The sequence below is a fragment of the Physeter macrocephalus genome, chromosome 18, assembly GCF_002837175.3.
Source record: "Physeter macrocephalus isolate SW-GA chromosome 18, ASM283717v5, whole genome shotgun sequence".
Lineage (NCBI taxonomy): Eukaryota > Metazoa > Chordata > Mammalia > Artiodactyla > Physeteridae > Physeter > Physeter macrocephalus.
The window spans coordinates 15,319,778-15,335,807 of record NC_041231.1 but is presented as its reverse complement, the minus strand read 5'-3'; the positions used below and the strand labels follow the sequence as shown (position 1 = coordinate 15,335,807).

Sequence of the window (16,030 nt, the reverse complement as noted above, 5' to 3'; positions counted from 1 at the left end):
TAGTAGGTGTGTGTTTTATTCCCGTCCTACCCCTAGGCTCTTCATGACATTTTTTTTTCTTAGATTCCACATATATGTGTTAGCATACGGTATTTGTTTTTCTCCTTCTGACTTACTTCACTCTGTATGACAGTCTCTAGGTCCTTCCACCTCACTACAAATAACTCAGTTTCATTTCCTTTTATGGCTCAGTAATATTCCATTGTATATATGTGCCACATCTTCTTTATCCATTCATCCGTTGATGGACACTTAGGTTGGTTCCATGTCCTGGCTATTTTAAATAGCCTGCACTTATTTTTAACCTATTATATATTGGGGAGCTATTCCCCTGAATACATAGAAAGGCTTGGAATTCTTTTTACAACTGCATATGATTTCACTGTATAGATATACTGTCATTTACTTGATCAGTTCCTTATTACGGACATTTGGGTTATTTCCGACCCTTCACTATTACCAACAGGGCTGCAGTGACTAATTGTAACATATGGATGTCACTTTGTATGTATATAATGATATTTATGGGATAAACTCCCAGAAGTGGGACTGCTGGGTCATAGCATGAGCATCTGTCATTCTGATGGGTATCACCAAAGCTGTCCTCCATGGGGCTGGGACAGTTCACATCCCTTTAGCCTCCCAGGAGTCTTACTGCTCTGGGAGAAAATTTGCAAGGGACGCCAGAAGCCTTGCAACAGGTATGTCTCGAGACGAGGTGATTCCACTTCCAGGAGTTATCACAGGGAGGGATTCATCAGGTTTTCAAAGATTAAGCTACAAAGATGGACATCTCTGTGTCATTCATAGTTAAAAAAAAACCTTGAAAATCAGAAAAGTGGCCTACAGGACACTGGTTGAATAATTCATGGTATGCATGAAGGTTGGAACGCTAAACGGGCATGAAAAAGTACAATTGAGAAGGTAAATTTACAATTGTTAAGGGGAGAAAAGTAGGTCACAAAACTCTGCTTTCAGAATGCTCCCATTTTAAAAACAAAGAGTAACATGTACACTTTTAAATGTTCTCTCCCTCTGCCTCAATTTCCACACCTGTAAAACGAGGGCAGTAATAATCAGCTCACTGAGCTATTGTGAAGAATAAATGAGTTAAAATTTTTAAGGTGCTTAGAACGGTATCTGGTACAGAGGAAGCTTCAAGTCAGGGTTAGTTAAAATTAGTGTTATCATTATTATCATTCTCACTATTAATTATATTCTAATTGCATAAGAGAAAGGTCTGGCAGACAATACAACAAAAGTTTAACCATCTCAGCAAGACTTGGAGTTACTGTTACTTTGAAAAGTTTTGCTTTTCTTTATTTTCTTTTCTTCTGTCTCTGTCTCTCTCTTTTACAACGAACGTGTGTTATTTCTGTAATACATATTATTTCGTGAAGTGCAAAAGAAGGGAGAAGAACGCAATTCTGAGGTAGTCTTGGAAATCTACTCAGCAGAGCCCCAGAAAATGATGTGGAAAGAAAAGGCAGGAGGCTTTCTTGATCTGGCAGCTCAGCCTTGGGCAGGGCCAGTCCTACACACTAGGAAGAAGGCAACTCCCTGTGACAGGCAATTGGAGGGAAGGGGAAGGCGCTCCCTGACCACAGGCACAAGGTTTTCAGGGACTTTAACAATTAGAATGATAACAGAAATGTGCAAATACAGCCGGTAGCCCAAGAGGGTCGTAAGATGGGGGCGTGACTCACTGCCTGCTATGCCCGTAGTCCCCATTCCGAGACAGGGCAGAAATTCAGTCAATGTTTCCTGAAGGAACAAGGCTCTGCTGTCTGAGCTTGGGAACGTTCTTTCACCTCCCTGAGTCTCAGTTTCCTCCACCACCAAATGGGGATATTAGTGATCTTGCAGAGACTGCTGTGAGGATAAAAACAAAAATCTGTACATAGAGTAGTAGCACCTCACTCAAATGAGGTACCAGGCAGGTACATGGCATTTGTTGAGTAAATAAATGAAAAGAAGGAATGACACTGACAGGAGCTTATTCACACTAAAGTGTGAATGACTGACACCATTTTTTCCTAAAAAGCAGCTTTGTAGGGCATAAACGGAGAAGCTGGAAGAGATCTTGTACATAAGCCAGACTCTGTGCCATGTGCTGCGCTATGCACTAAGCGTGCATTTATCCTGTGTACTTTCCATCTGACGTGTACAGAAATTTAGTCACTTGAGATCAAGTGACTTACCCAAGGTCACACAGCAAGCAGATGGCACAGCCAGGATTTAAACCAACGCATGACTCAAAAGTCCTTGCCAAAAAGCCCTGGATGTCAACATGGACAATGGCATGAGGAGGGAAGGGGGCCTGGGGGGTCCATCAGAGTCAAACTCCGCACTCTGCATCATGCCAAATCACCCCAAGGGCAGACTGAACATGTGCTCAGGGCGCTAGGAAAGCAGCCCCAGTTCCCTTCCATCTTCCCCCACACTGGAAAATAGTTCCACTTTGATATTTCGAAGGAAAGCACGGAGATAAATGCTCATGAAGCAAATCAAGACCTTATCAGTTTTCTCTACATTTAAGTTTAGCCTTGGTTTCTGTTTGCATGTCCTATGGGGAGGAAACACCATAACACGTATGTCTTAGGACATTAGGACTTAATTCCCCTGCGGTCTTGGGGCCCCTCCAGACCTCACCCAGCTCCTGCTGTGCTATGCCAGGCCCGCAAGAGTTTGAGGGGGGAGGGAAAATAGGGACCCCCCCTCCCCCTGCTTCCCTCGGGCTCCCAGGCTGCGCGCGGGTGCGCGGGTGCTCCCCAGGGCCGCGGCCTCAGCTCCCCTGACCCGCAGCTTCTCACCACCCAGCCTTTAGACAAGGCGTTCACTGCCCAGGCATGTTCCAAGCCACCGGCTCGAGTCCCAGCCAGTCCAGGCCTGTTGCAATGAGTCAGCCTTTCGCTGGGGAAAATCGTGGTGACTGGCCCGCAAGTCACTTTTTCCGGCTTGGCCCTCGTCCTGAGCTAGGTTTAAGGAGGCCTTCCTTTTTCCCTTTGGGATTCTGCTGCCTATGAGGTGTTCCCCAGGGGTCCTGGGAAGCTCGGGGGCTGGAATTCCTTTATGGGGCGGTAGCTCGACTTGCTTCAGTTGAGCCAGATGACGGTCTCTCGACGTATCCACCTGGTCTCTCCACCCACACAAGGGAGAGTAGAGGCCACAAAGGTTAAAGCTGCATCTCCTACGCAGGTGAGTGCAGGATGGCCCCGGGGGGAGGGGTGGACCCGACAAAATCCACGCTGTCAGGCAGTGGTGGGAGAGCAACCCCGGGTACCTGGAGCTTGGGCCACACTTGGCCCCTTACCAACTAGAGTGCTTTTCTGCAAGATGATGCTCCCTCAGGCCCCTTGAATTTTAAAGCAAGCGCTGTTACCTTCTGCGAACCCGCCTCCCCCGAGCTCCATGCCGAGGGTCAGGTTTCAGAGCTGTTCACTTAACCAGCCTTTCTGACTCACCTCCAGCTTCCCCGAGGTTCCTGAGGCCTTCCCTGCAAAGCTATGCTGAGTGGATTCTCCCGGGGTGATGGGGTAGGAGGCAGAGGCCATGACCATTAGTCAAGAGGTGAGGGTGGGGTTTTGGCCCTTGGCGGATTCTGGAGCAAATTCTTTCTCTCCAGAGGAAATACTAATCTCTCTGACTCTGAGGGCCTTGCTTAGAAACTTCTCTTTGCTTTTGTGATTAGTGAAGCTTAATCTCTCAATCGTTCATTCATTCAGGCTGCGGGCATTTACTGATACCCTTTACTGACAGTCAGGTTCTGGGCTTTGGGGCTGCAGTGGCGCACAGAACAGTCATGCTCCTGCCTTCACGAAGAGGAGCATCTGAGGGAGACACAGGTACTGACCAGATCACAACACAAGCAGATACCAGCCATCCACAACAAATATGAAGGAAGAATACACGAGGGCAGACAGCAGGGCTGGGTGAGGTCTGCGGTGTTCAGAGAAGGCTCGCCTGAGATGGGATGGATAAGGAGGATGTCTGGTTGGGTGGGAAGGGGGTGAAAAATGGTGTTTGTTATGGGTTATACTGTGTCCCCCCCCAAAGAGAGGTTCGGGTTCTAACATCCCAACACCTCAGAGTGTGATCTAATTTGGAAACAGGGGTCTTCACAGAGGTAATCAAGTTAACATGAGGTCATGAGGGTGAGCCCTCATCCAATGTGACTGATGTCCTTATCAAAAGGGGACATTTGGACATGGGACAGATATGACACAGGGAGGATGCCATGTGAAGATAATGGCAGAGATCAGAGGGAGGCATCTACAGGCCAAGGAATAAAAGGTGGTCAGCAAATCACCCGAAGCTGGGAGAGAGGACTGGAACAGAAGGCACCAACCCTGCTGACACCTTGATCTCAGACTTCCAGCATCCAGAACTTGAGACCATAAATTTCTGTTGTTTAAGACACCCAGTTTGTGGTCCTTTGTTACGGCAGCCCTAGCAAAGTGTGTTCCAGGCAGAGGAAATTCCAAGTGCAAAAGCTCTGAAGGGAGGCGGTGGTGAGGCAGATTTGAGAAAGAAGTTACCCCTGGCTGGAATGCAGAGTCAGAAATTCCTTTATCTCTAATGAGAGGGAAGTGGATCAATGTGGGTGCCTCCAGCGACGATAGGGATAGCAATAAAAATAATAACCACCTTGAAGATGTATAGCGTGTATGAGATAAGCCTGGAGAGGCAGGAAGTGACTGAGCTATGCAGAGGCTTCCTTGTAAGAATGAGGATTGGAGCCTTTAACCCGAAGAGAGAGAGAAAGCAATCAGAAATCGCAGGGCAGGTGACCTGGCATCTACTTTGAGCTGTGTTACCTTGGGCAAATTGCTTTCTGTCTCTGTGCCTTAGTTGTGTGATCTCTTATCTGGGACGTTCCATGACCATGTGACTAGCAGTGTGCTTAAGGGTGCCATCCTATGTGTGATGGGCAGGGTGAGGGGGAAGAGAGAAGACTAAAAAGAGTATCCAATATCATTTTTGTTCTTGTGGAGCTTATAATCTACTGGGGGAAACAACATGCATTCAGGCCAGGGCACAATAAACGTGCTAAGTGTGGTAAGAGGACAGCCTCAGACATTCTCAGGGGCTGAAGTGGAGGCTCCCCGACTGGGGTCCTGATAGCTGGGTAGGCCCCTAGTGTCTGTGTCTGTGCTGTGCAACTCCATCTCCCCTTGGTGCCCTCCACCCCCTATAGCTGACTGATCCTGGGAAGAAACACATGACCCAAGGAGAGCCAATCAGAATCTTTCCATGAGATTTTTTTTTCATTTTTGGTTTGGATCTAGGGAAGAAAATTCAGTTTCTCTTTAAGGAAACAGGATGCTCTTGATGGCCATGTTCGCTGCCACATAGAGGGAGCTGGTTTGAGGGAATAGAGCTGACAGGCAGAGAGAGAGAAGAGATAAGATGGTAGAGACAGACAGCAAGATAACACATGAGTGAGCCCCTTAGCCGTCCTGAGGCCTTGGCTGCACTTCTGCTTTTCCTGTGCATACACCAATTACCCCCAGAGTCATCACCCCACATTTCTATTTTTGCCTGAGCTGTTGCAGAGGAGTTTCTGAGGCTTACAATCATTATAGTTCTGACTCTCACTGGGTCTGCTGTGTAAACTGTTGGTTAATGAAGTGACAGAGACCCTGCACTTGGCCCTAGTGTGTGTTATCCTGTCAGGGACCAAGAAGCTGGCCCTGCCCTCCTAGGAAACTCTCACTGGGGTTGTGAGAGGCTGTCCTCACTTTTATCCTACGCAAGGCGATGCCTCCATGAGCTTTGCCTCATTTGTTTTTGCTCTGCAAACCCTAAAAGGCAGAAGTTACCACCCACTTCCCATCTTACCATTGAGGAAACTGAGCCTCAGGGGAGAAGAAATAACTTTGTATGTAAGTGGGAGAGCGCTTTGTAAACCCTTTGGTCCTTAAGACAATGCACACAAGACAAAAGTAACCCTGGGCAGTTCAAGCTCTGATCAGGGAAGGAATAATTGTCCTTCATTCATGAATCTATCAGTAAACATTTTCCTGCCGATAAAGAAGGGAAATTACCAAAGGTTGGTGCGGAGTCTAAAGTGAGAGTTCAGGAAGGCAGGCATTATCTTTTCTCTCCACGAGCCCAGTAACAGTTATACACACAGCGTTGTGAGATGTTTAATAAATGTTTGCTGAAGAAGGATAAGAATGGTATCTTATTTATTGAGTACTTACTATGTGCCAGGCACTGTTCTGAATGCTTTGTAGGTAGTCATTTAGCTAACCATCACCCAACCTGATGAGGTCGGTACTATTATGCCCACTCTAGAGATGAGAAGACTGAGGCAGAGAGAAAAAGTGGGTAACTAGCTGAACTCACACAGGTAGTAACTGTCAGAGCGACCTCCAGCTACCTGGTTCCCATGTGCACTCTTAACCATTGGACTATACTGCCTGTTTCTGAATGAATGAATGAAAGCACACAAGCTAGTTACAGACACACACATATACATGTGTTTAAGGAGAGCTTGTTTAAGTTTAAGTGGAGCAGAGCAGATGGGGAGGAGAGCCATGTAGTAGTGAGGCTGGGAGAAATTTAAGCTCCATAAAATTCTCCAAATAAGTGGGTTGTGAATGAGCCTTAAAGATGGGTAGGACTTTTGAATGTCAAAAGAAAGATATGGGGGCTTCCCTGGTGGCGCAGTGGTTGCGCGTCCGCCTGCCGATGCAGGGGAACCGGGTTCGCGCCCCGGTCCGGGAGGATCCCACATGCCGCGGAGCGGCTGGGCCCGTGAGCCATGGCCGCTGGGCCTGCGCGTCCGGAGCCTGTGCTCCGCAACGGGAGAGGCCACAGCAGAGGGAGGCCCGCATACCACAAAAAAAAAAAAAAAAAAAAAAAACCAGAAAGATATGGACACTTCGGTCTGGAATCTCCTTATTCTCAAACTCACGTAATAATTGTTTTCAGGACTTGAGAGCTTTCTCTGTGCCCAGCACCCTACCTACTTCATCTTCTGCATCTTGCTACCCCCTCGGTGTCAGAGGCCCCCCATTCACTCTTCCGAGCTGCTCCCTCACCCTTGCAGACCAGAGGAAGGTCAGCCTCATTGGTCACTCTTTTCAAAGCCACAGAATCTTCCCTTGATAATGACCGAAGCTGCGAAACCAAAAATTGACCTACACTCATGGCGTCTACAGCCCAAAGAGTTAAGACCAGAAAGACCCAGAACTCTGGCCTGTGAGTAGGCCAAGACCCAGACTTGGACTAGATCCATCGATGAGGGTTGAAGGGCTTCAGTGGGGATGGCAGAGCCCGGGGTGGTCACTTTATCTGCAGCTGTCTTTGCTGGAGGACTAGATTTCACTCCCTATCTCTGCTGGAGATCTCTCGAGCACCCATTGCACCCTGGTGCGGAACGGCCTGCTTGTGAGCTTTGAGGCCCAGCCAACCACGAGACAAGAAAAGACACAGCCCGACTTCAAAGGGCTGCAGAAGACCAGGGCAGTCGAGCAGAGCCTGGTGACCCCACGGTGAATCTGGCTGCATCAGGATCAAGCCAGCGTAAGGCAGGATGGGGCCCTGCCCTGCAGGCTTGAGGAGCACCTAAAATGTCAATGGAGATCTGATAGGAATTTATTTTCCATGCAGCCTCATCTTTCAGGAGAACAACCTCTGGGGTCTTTCGGAGGAGTCCAAGGGATAAAAGCCCTTCCGGAGAAAAACAGCCCTTAAAAAAGGCACCCTCAAAACAGACTCATGCGCTTAGCTGTGCACCTGAAACTATCACAACACTGTTAATTGGCTATACTCCAATATAAAATAAAAAGTTAAAAAAAAAACCAGACCCATAGATGCAGAGAGCAAACAGGTGGCTGCCAGAAGGGAGGGCTTCGGGGGTGGGGGAAGTAGGTGAAGGGGATAAAGAGGTAAAAACCTCCAGTTATATAATGAATAACTCATGGGGATATAATGTACAGCATAAGAAATATGGTCAATAATATTGTAATAACTTTGTACGAGGACAGATGGTTACTAGACCACTCGTGGTGATCATTTCATGAAGTATGCAAATATCAAACCATTATGTAAAATACCTGAAACTAACAAGCTATTGTACGTCAACTACATTTCAATTTTTAAAAACTGTTTTAAATCTTTTTAAAAAATTTGCACCCTCACTCTTAGACACGCGAGAACTTTATAACTTTGGAGCATTTTCTTTGTTCCTTAAGCTATGCTAAGAACTTTATTTGCACAACCTCACTTAATCCTCAGGACACCTGGATGTAGAGACGATGACACTCCTTAGTGTAAGCGATGGGGAAACTGAGGTTCACAGGCATCTTCCAGGTCATATAGCTAGCAAGTGGCAGAGCCAGGAGGCAAACTCAGCTCTGACTTCAAATTCCTTGGTCTTAACCCCGATGCTACACGTTCACCAAAACCTAGATATTTCACTCTCACCTGTTCACCCAGCAGATATTTCTTAAGCACCTACTATGTGACAGGCACTGTTTTAGATGCTGGGGACACAGCAGTGTGTAAGTGAAACAGACAAAATCCCCTGCCCTCATGAAGCATACAATACATCAACGAAATCAAAACAGCATTAAAAGGCAGAGACTTGTCTCCATTTTACTGATAAGGCAACTGAGGCAGGTGTTCCTCATGGTCTGTTTATTCCCCAAATCCATTCCGTCGTGTTCTGTTGTTTGACAAATAGGCCTTGAAAACTTACTAGGGGTCAGGTGCTGCTCTAGGCATGGGGGCCCGAGGGGTAAACCAAACGGATGTGGCCCCTGCCCTCGTGGAATTGACATTCTGGTCTGATTTCTCTTTCTGTCTTTCTAAGCTGTAGCTGCTGCTCAGGGAACATGCGCCGTGCTGACTTATGCCCCTAGGAAGCTGAGGCAGAAGTTATGAGAAATAACCAAATCAGCACGAGTGTTGGGGGTCACAGATGCCCTTTGCCCTCTCCCCTCCCCATGGTGACCCCTGACCCACAATGTGTTAGCAGGAGCTCGAGGGTAGAAGTCAGTAGCTCTGAGTCTTAACTAGCTGTGTGACTGAGCTAGTCATTTAAGCTCTCCCAGCTTCACCTTCCTCACTGTAAAATGAAAATAGAAGCACCTGACTTGTTGGCAGATTTGCAAGATGATAATGAATTCAAATGAAATTATGGCTGTATGAGAACTTCTGGATTTATCTCCTAAGTCCTATATTCTAATGTAATGTCTTTCGTTCCTCACTTCCTATAACCACAGTGCTTCAGAAAGGAGCTCCTAAACTCATTCATATGAAGGTATAAATAACTGATAAGCTTTTAACTCTTGCCCTTCCCAGGCCTAGAGGCTTTCTCATAAGGAAAAACTTCTGATTCTGGCAAAAATGGAGTAACAGGAGCCAGATTTACTCTCCTACCTGAAACAAAAAGTACCCTAACTGTGTCCTAGACAAAACTTGATAATATTTATAAGAGTGAAAAAATATCCAGTGCCCAAGAAAGGAAAATTCTCAATGTCTGCCATCCAATCCGACGAAGTCCCAGCTGGCAATATCCTGGACTAGAATATAAGCTCCCCGAGGGCAGGGATTTTTGTCTGCTTTATTCTCTGCTGTATACCCGGTTCCTAGAAGAGTAACTGACGCATAGTAGGTACTCAGTAACTACTTGTTGAGGAATGAATGAATGACAGAGCCTGTCACACACCAGTGAGGAGAGTGGGAAGTCTGGGCAGAGCCCCAGAGATCACCCAGGGCTTAAGGTCTGCCAGACTGATCAGTTCCTCAAATCAGCCCAAGCATGGGAGACGACACCCTCCAAACAGTGACAGCCTCGAGGGGAGGGCGCCCCTAGGACAAGCCCTGTCATCACGGAGGGAGGAAAAGGAAAGCTTGTACTCAGCGATAACCATCGTTGTGAACCACTGCTCCCCGCGGCGCCCCCTCCCGTCAGCCTGGCCTGTTTCCTGGGAGGTGAGACCCTGTTTTCTACATCCTGAACATGGCGAGGTTTCATCACTGGCTGAAGGCAAGGCAACGAAGGTTGGATGTCAAGGACCCGGTGGTAAATCATGTCGGAGTTGGGGTCGGGGGAGGCGGGCAGCTGTCGATGTGACCCCCATAGTTGGACGGAATCTGCTCAACCATTTGTTAATCCTCTCATTCCGCACAAAGTGATATGGGTCACTCTGGGTGGGATCACTCCTCGTGGCTGCGTGGAGTCTCCGGAAACAAAAACAAAAATGGTGGTGATTAAAAGAGTTATAAAAAGCCACCATTTCCTGAGTGATGCCTTCAAAAGGCAGTGTGCTGGAGGGGCTAGGAGCGTGGCCCTGAGCCAGTCTACTTGAGCTCCTCGTCTCACCTCTACTCTGCCTTACCAGCAGTGTGACTCTGGGCCAGTTACCTATCCTCTCTGACCTCCATTTCCTTGTCTCTAAAATAGGCTGTTGCAATGAGTTAACACATCTAAAGCACTTAGAACTCTGTGGCTATTTCCTTGCCTGGTGTGCTGTTAAACACTTTCCAGCCTTCGGCTGAAGGGGAAATGGTACTGTGGTTAAGAGCTCTGAGTTGTAACTTGGGCACCCCCTTTTCACTGTGTGACCTTGGGCAAATAACTTACCCTCTCTGAACCAAGTAATGCAAAGTAAACTCCATGGAGGTGGGGAATTCTGTTTTGTTCACTCCTCTCTCTCCAGGGCCTTTAAGCCATGCCTGGCTCCATAAACATCTCTTGAATGTATAAATGAATACATAATAATCAGAACTAGCTACATAATTTGCAGGGCCCAGTGCAAAATGAAAATGCAGGGTTCCTTGTCAAAAAATTGTTAAAAATTTCAAGACAGCAGTGGCTGAGTCTAAAACCCAGTGTAGGGCCCTTGGAAGTGTGTGGTGGCCCTGCACGACTGCACGGGCCGTGTGCCCACAGAGCTGGCTCCCATAACAATCCCTACCCCACGTTGTCCACATGACGATAAAGTAAACACCGCACGCAGAGCAATGAGCGCAAGCTTGGCCCAGAGCAGGCTCTCCGTGTTTGCTGATAGCACTCGCGTCAGATTTAACGTTCCCCCACTGCCCTAGCAGAGCAGACAGGTGTGAGCCCATTTCACAGGTGAGGGAAGTGAGGCTGAGGGGGGCAACGAAATGACTCCTTCACTGTCCCACTGGTTCTGATGGTAGGATTTGAACCCAGGTGGAGCCGATGCCGACTCGATGGTGAGGGAACAGTGAGTGGAGGAAGGGAGAAGGCCCAGAAGTCTGGGGGCAGCCGGCAAGGCGGAGTCCCGGGTTGGAACAGCGGCTCCTTCCTTAGGGCTGATTGTCCGATGCCCCCCGGATTTGTTCCTGTTGGTCAGTGGGGAACCCACAGGCCCGACAGGCTCCGAAGCTGGGAAACGGGGAGCGGCTCTGCCTGTCCTATGACACACCATGAGCAGAGGTGGGGTCCCAGCCGGCCTCCCCTCTCCCCCTCCTCCAAGCCTAGCTCAGAGTCAAGGGAGGCCTGGGCTAATGGGGCAGAGCCCAGGCTGGCCACGGAGGCTTGGATTTATGGGTTAAAACCCAGCCTCTGCCACTGACAGCCCCCGATGCCTCCATCCCTTCCCTGGGGTCTGGAAGGCCGCTGTGACCCAGGCCCACCTGCTTTCCCATCTCCCCTCCTCCCACGCTCCTCCCTGTTCACATGAGTCCCTCCTTGGGGCTCCTGTTAACCCACCAGGCCTTTCCCACCCCAGGGCCTTTGCTCTCACTGTTGGTCCTGCTGAGATCAACCTTCCCTGGGCTCTTTCTCACCCATCCAAAGCTAGCTCAGATGTCACCTGTGAAGAAAACCTTCCCCCAGCGTCCCTTCTAAAACACCACTATAGGGAATTCCCGGTCAGTCCAGTGGTTAGAACTCGGCGCTTTCACTGTGGGAGCCCGAGTTCGATCCCTGGTTGCAGAACTAAGATCCCGTGAGCCGTGCAGCGCGGCCTCTGCATATACCCCCACCGACCCTCCATCTCCTCGCGCTGCATGCTCCTGATACCAATCTGCAGGTACCTTCCTTACCGATGGGCTTATTTGCTCATGGCTGGAATCCTCCATTAGAACATATACGTGTAAACTTGAGGCAGGGCCTGTACTCTGGGGTCCCTCTGGCTCATCCAGGACAGTGGCCACTATATGGTGGGGACTCAGTAAGTATCTGATGAGTCAGTGGATGAATGAGTAGGTGTACAACACTGTGCTCCTGAGTCTTAGTTTCCCCATCTGTAAAATGGGATTAATACCTGCTCCTCAAGGAGGATGTGTGCATTAAAATAAAGTTGCCATTGGTGGGGAGGGATAGATTGGGAGTGTGGGATTGACATGTACACTGCTCTATTTAAAATAGAGGGGCTGGACCCTGGGTCTTGAGAAGTTCCCCCAGGAGGCTCCATGAAGACCCAACGCAGGGAGACAGTCCTGGGGGCTCCAAGCAGAGGCCACTTTGGGAAAGAAGACTGGCCGGAAATTCTCTGAGGGGTTCCTCGTTTGGGGATTTCGCTGTTCTCTCCTGACCATCCCATGCCATCCACCCCCACGCAGTCCCGCCCTTCCCAACCACACACCAAGAATAAACCTCATACCCCGAGGGCCTCGCTGTCACAGTTTCCTGCCGCTATGGTCACGGGCTGCCTGGGCGGGCTCCGGGGGATTTTCCAGCTCAGACATACGCTTAGTGGGACCTGAAGCGATGTAACATAAGAGGGGCTGTGATGCAGACCCAGAAGCAGGAAAACCCCAGGCAGGCACCGACTGGAAACTGGAATGGGGCCCTCAGAGGGCACCTGGGCTGGAGGCCCCGGGAAGAGGAGCCAGGCCTCCTCTCTGACCTTGCCCCGCACCCTAAGAGCAGCCGTCCACAGCCTGCTGACAGTGAAGTCTTTCCTGGCCATCAGCCCAGAACAAGAAATCAACTTTTTGTCTGAAAGGCCTATGGCCAGTAGGTTCTCATGAGTTATCTATTTTACATATAATAGTGTATATATGTCAATCCCAATCTCCCAATTCATCTCACCCACCCCCATGACTGATCCACTTTGCTGTACAGCAGAAACTAACACAACACCGGAAAGCAGCTATACTCCAAAAAAAAAAATCAAAAACTTAAAAATTTTTAAAAAGAGTCTAAAGACAGGCTGGATCCAAATGGATTCCAGTTTAGAGACCTGCCCAGACCTTGAGGAAGTTCTCTTTTCTCTGCCTGCTCTTTCCCTTCACATGGTCACCCAGGACTCTGTTGTCCTGAGCTAACCCCGGCCACCTCACTGATACCCATCACGGTTAGATACCATCCCCGGAGAGCGACCCCTCCCTTGGTCTTTCTCTTCTAATCTCTACTCCTGATATCTATCTTATTCTTCCAAACCTGTCAAGGGACCTGGTTCCTAGTCCTGCTTTGGCTCTGACTTAACTCAGTGACATTGAACAGTTTCCAGCCCTTCTCGGAGCCTTGGTGGCCCATCTGTAAAATGAGGCCCCAGATGATCCCTTTCAACGGTGACATCCTAAGATTCCGGGTTTGGAGACTCAACCTCAAGAATCCTTACCAGAAGGTATGCCGCCGCCCCCTTGCTCCCCACCTTCACCCCGCCCCAAGAACTCGACAGAGTCACACACAGCATGACCTGCCTGTTAAGGATTTAGAAAGGTCCCTGTCCACCTTCCTAGCTATGTGACCCTGGCCCAGTCTCTGTCGAATGGACAGAGGATAAGATAGTTGGACGACTAAAAAGGCAAAGCGCCTGACACAGTGCCTCCTAACACCTAACAGGTGCGCGTGAACAGGAAGCCACTGTGACTTTAGAAGAAGAGAACGACACAACAGAAAGTCTAAAGGAAAAAAAAAAAAAAAATGGCCAAAGAAGAATCCACTTAGCAAACATGTGGAGCATCTCCTACCAGCACTGGAGCTGCAAACATGAATGTGGAGCTCGAGAACTCAGAAGTCAAGGTGTTTATAGTGGACTAAACCGACTTGTCAACAAATGTTTCACAGTCTTCTGATTTCTCTGTTCCCCAATATCCATGCCCGTTGTGTACAGTTGTACAGGTTGTTCACTGCACAAGGGTACTGGCTCAGAGTTAGGAGGCACTGCAAAGCAGGCCAGGCTCCATTCTGTAAGCATGGGTCTACAGAACTATGTCTTCCTTGGGGGTGGGGTGCTTTCTCCTAATTCTCACAGACGTGTCACATGGGCTGGCCCAGCCCTGCAGCATTCGCATTTGCCCTGCTCTGATCCACTCAGCCCCAAAAGTGATCATCTTAGGTTCAAAAGGATAACATCACCTCCCCCGCCCAAACGCACACTCTCATGAGTACTCCATCATCCTTAACTTGGCCTTCAAGCTCCTTCATAATCTGCCACCATCTCCTTCCCCCGTGTACTCCACAGAGTACACAGACCACACACTGTTCCTCCACTTCCTTCAACAAGCCATGCCCCCCTGCCCTTTGTGCACACTGTTCCCTCTGTCTGGAACAGCCCCTTTTCCCTGTTTGGACATCGAATACCTCCCATCTCCAGATCTCAGCTTAGACATCATTCTCTCCCAAAAGCCTTCTCTGAATCCTCTGCGTGCCCACACCCTAACAGACCAGGTTCTTCTTTATATGGCCTCACAGCTCCTACGCTTCTCCAAAACGCTTGTCAGAATTGTAATTAAATGATTAGTAGTATTCATAGTGGATTATTGCCTTTCTCCCCCTATGAAATTAGAAGCTCCTGGAGCACGGGGACCATGTTTCTTACGTGGTGTACATGCTATCTATCTATCTATCTACTGGCTCCATGCTGTAACCCCAGTACATATAGTTGGTGTTTAATAAATAATTATTGAATAAATGAATGTTGTTCAATATAATGAAGGCCAGTGGAGAGCTGATTCCACTTGCCTGAGGAAGGAGCAGGTGCAGACAGGAGAGGCTGTCAATAGGGGGGTCTCCTTGTTTCTGGGGGGCCTGGAAGGACAAGTGGAGCTCCCAGGGCACAGTGGCAACAGGCAGGAGGACTGAGCACGGGGCCCCCGGGAGCCTGCGGAGCGGGGTCACTTCTGGACCCGTGGCCAACACACAGACGTCAGAGGTCCCATCTTTTCCAATTTTCTGGGTGTCACAGAACACAGGCAGCCACTGTGCCTTTGCTGGTAACATTTATAAGAGATTCCTCAAATCTTCTGACTGGCTGAACATGAACCACATATGGTCCCAAATTCCATCATAAAACTGCAGTATGGCTGCAAGAACCCTGACATGCTGTCTTCACGTGGCTGCCAATTTGGGGGCAGACTGTTCCCTTGTGGTCCAGGGAGAGCAGACCCAGGAGGCCGTAATGAATGCCTTCTCAAGGCAACCTTAAAATGCTTTCAGCTGTGGGGCGGGCGACATTGCCCCCCCCACCCCGCCCGCATGGCACACAGCTTGTCCCAGTAGTGAATTTATCCCCAATTCACTACTTTGCACATGTTAAATTTAAATTACATTTTTACAAGATCAAGGACATTTTCAAACCTATTCAGAATGGGAGAGAACAGTCAAGAGAACCTCAACCCAATACCCCAGCTTCAAGAACGATCAGTTCATGGACAGTTTTGCTTGATTTATATCCCTCCTCAAACTGGATTAGTTTAAATCAAGTTCCAGACGACACAGCATGTTATCTGTCAACGCTTCCATTGGTTACTGCCTTTCAAAGCACAGGTAATTAGAGGGGGGAAATGTTTTTAATAAAAAAGAAAGAAAATGACACGTAATCCAATCACTTGGTGTTGATTTAAATGGAACAGCTCTGTCCGAAGGAGTCACCCAGGTTGGGTCTGAATGTCTGCTTGTGCATGACCCCGGGCAAGGTGCCTCTCCGAGCCTCAGCTTCCATGGGTGTAAAATGGGTATAGTAAGTGTGGGTTTGCCTCACTGAGGGTTGCTGCATGGGGAGAGAGGTGGTTACTGTTGGCTGGTGCCTGGCCCGTGGAAGGTGCTCGTTACAGGCTGGGACAGTACTCCCTGAGGGAGGGATCTTGCCTG

The 16,030-nt window shown here is 48.8% G+C and overlaps 1 long non-coding RNA gene across 1 annotated transcript; it reads left to right on the top strand.

Annotated features, from left to right (window-relative positions):
• LOC129391518 (uncharacterized) lies at positions 1-15,714 on the top strand. The gene is made up of 3 exons (XR_008615764.1): positions 1-3,198; positions 3,726-13,562; positions 13,781-15,714. It is a non-coding gene; the product is annotated as an uncharacterized lncRNA (long non-coding RNA).
• Positions 15,715-16,030: the final 316 nt, after the last annotated feature.